The following is a 3,425-nucleotide window of genomic DNA, read 5'->3' on the forward strand; positions in this document are numbered from 1 at the left end:
GATGTCAGTTTTTAGGAAATCGCCTAGTCACATGGCAGTGCAAGAAGCAGACGTGTGTCGCTACCTCAACATGCGAAGCTGAATACATTGCTGCATCAAGTTGTTGCTCCCAAGTTCTTTGGATCCAACAACAATTGCGGGACTACGGTTTTGAATTCCTAACTACTCCTATTCACGTTGATAATTATGCTGCATTACAGATCACTAGAAATCCTGTGCAACACTCAAAGACCAAACACATCGAAATCAAATATCACTTCATACGTGATTGCTTTGAGAAAAGATTAATCGATGTTGTTAAGGTCCACACTGATGACCAACGTGCCGACTTATTTACCAAAGCGTTTGACAAATCAAGATTTGACTTTTTATTATTGGTAAACGGCATTAAGGTCAAGCCCGAGTAAAACCAACATCGGAAAATCATTTTTGTAAATACCTTGTGTCTTTTAAATTTATCTTAGTTTGTTGATTTTAGGGGGAGTAAATCCAAAAATCTGAAAATCCAAAAACATCGAAAAATTTCAAAAACACAAAAACAATAGAAAATCAAAAATGAGTTTCCTGGCGAGCAAAAGAGAAAATGATAGTACATCAGTGGTCTATCCATACCTCTTTAAACCTTAAATGAAAAACGATAAGCAGCTCAATATAAGATGTATCGGTAGGCTCACAATCATTTTAAAGTGTGCAGGGTGATATAAATCTTAACCGACTGAAGACCAGGTGGGAACCATTCATTGGCATATGGTCTTAGTACCGAAATTTCGTTTGATAGATTGCCGAGGTTCTGAGATATTCAGTCTTTATGCTGCTTATCATCTGGGTATCATGGTTGTATCTTTTACCGAAAAATAACGGGGACGCAAGTCTAGATCTTCCATGATACTATACATACGTGTACATAATACATACTGCATTCGACCTCAATAAGTGATAAACAATCACATGTCCAATCAAATAAGTGATAAAATATCACATTTATCCGGGAGTCAAGTTCGTCTCTCTGCTGTACGGAAGTACTGACCTGTTTACGGACTTGCTCATGTGCCCTCATGCATATGAAAATCAAGTTCCTCATCAATAAGTGATTCTATCACATAGGGCTTGTTTTTCAAATCAAAATAAGTGAGAATCTCACATCATATACGGTCAAACAGATGATAATCGGTATACTCACCGGTAAGATGAACCCTCGTGCATACCTTGATACGGGAATGTGTCGTGATGTGGATGAACACCGGTCGGTAAGTATAAATCATACCTTAACGTATCCCCTAAACATGATTACATCTGATAAGTTGAGCTTAAGTGGCCAACAATACCAATAATTGTTATAGGATGCTTATCTTAATGTTAACTAACTGAACAACAAGAGCGTTTTGGCGTGACCGTACACTGATATGATTCTCTTACCCTCGAAACTCGCAAAAAGAATGTCTGTATATATTTATTTACTGCTTTCAGTCTTTACATTTGAAAAACTCAAAAATACCAAAAAGATTTTATTTCTATTTTATTTTTGATCGTACGATGTTGGAACTCGAGTCTTCGTTGTCTGAAACCTGAACGAAAACCGAATTGACTAAATCTTCATAACGGTCGAAATTTGCATGTTTTGAAAGTTAGAAATTAAAAGTGATAAATTTATTCAACTTTCAAACTGTCGGACGATGTTTGATTGTGACATGGTCATACGTGTGTCATTTGTTCATGCTAACTATATTCCAAGCAGTTGTTCTCATTACGTGTTTAGATTTCTTGCATGTGCAGATTCTAAAGGCTAGGAGAACATGGTCGATGACAAGCTTTGGAATGAAGACACGACGTGAAGGCGCTCAAATGATGAAGATGATCGAGTTGCCGCTGGCCATCATCAACACCACAAGGATCTCAAGCACTGAAGATCAAATCTTTCATGAGCATAACTCAAGGGGGAGCTTATGTTAAGGGGGAGTTTGTCAACACACTTCCTACATGATACGGGTAGTTTGTTGATACACTCTCTACTTTCAAGACGTGAAGACTTTGAAGATCCTCCGACATTGAAGACTTAAAAGGACATCAGAGTCTTGAAGACATGAAGATCAAAGATGATCAAGGTCGAGACAAATGTACAATCATCGAAGTTCGAGACAAAGCTACAGCCAAGGGGGAGTTTGTTGGTGCACTTGTGTCTGTACTTTGTCTGTATTCGATCACAATGTAAACGATGTCCTTGTCAGTCCTGTAAGTTGACCAAGTCAACCGTCCTCCTGGTTTGACTTGGCCAACAGTTAGAAAATGTTTGTATATGGTTGTCTGTCTCGAAGGATAAGAGATCGAAGGATGATGTGGATCCTTCGATCTCCTCGAAAGATATGCTTCGACTGATGTACCTCGAAAGATCATATTTCAAGGTCCCTGCTAATCCTTCGATGACTTTGTCATCGATAGATGATCCTTCGATCATCTATCGGATCCTTCGGACAAGGAAACCTGAGTTGGGTATATATATATACCCACGCAGTGTGTTAGACTATGAGAGGGGATGCACATAGAAAGATAGTGAGTTGAGAGCATTCTGTCCAAAACACACACACACTAGAGAGTTTGCAAAACTGATTTGTGAACATTGTGCTTGTAACCGGAACCTTTCATTCGCATTAATAGAAGTGGTGTTAATCGGTGAACCTTTGTGTGTTGGTGTTTATACTTGCTTCATCCCGGTTTGCTTGCTAGCTTGGATTCCGCACTCGCTAGTGGGTTAGTATAACAAGGTTTAGGTTCGTCATCCTCCGAGAGGGACCTACAGAACTGTTAAAATTACACTACACATGTCGTTTGTAGGATTTGAACTCACCACCATTTGGTTGAGAGTTACCACTTTACCACCACGGGCTATCCCCTTAGCCCTTGAGGACACCCCTAAACTTATTAACGTACAAGAACAAGAAATTATATTTACAGTTCAGCTCATGATACAAGCCATGCTAAGTTATTTGTTGGTTTTATCTTTGAATATCAATTTTGGAAATCAACTTGGCCCAATGTTAGTCCAAAATTATAACCCGTGTTGCTTTAATGCTAGGCCATGAGCCACAGATAAGACCAGGCTGAGGTGGGTGTGTGTGTGGGGGGGGGGGGGGGTTACAGGGCTAACTAAGCCCGTTGATTTTTTTTTTGTTGTTTATATGCAACCGAAATTCAAGTGATGCCGTAGAATTTTGTACGGTAACCCCATGAAAACATTTGTGACCAATGACCTCTATTGAAAAAAATGATACCCTAGGGTAAAACTAAAATAACAAAAAAAATGTTTAACAAGGTTTTAACTCATAAGCTAATAAATAAACAACTTAACAAACCCATTAGATGGACAAAAAAACTGGTTTGGGCAACTTGGCCTGCCCAAACCAATTCCAACCCGACCTGATTTGAAAAAC

Source organism: Helianthus annuus, chromosome 9 (assembly GCF_002127325.2).
Source record: "Helianthus annuus cultivar XRQ/B chromosome 9, HanXRQr2.0-SUNRISE, whole genome shotgun sequence".
NCBI lineage: Eukaryota > Viridiplantae > Streptophyta > Magnoliopsida > Asterales > Asteraceae > Helianthus > Helianthus annuus.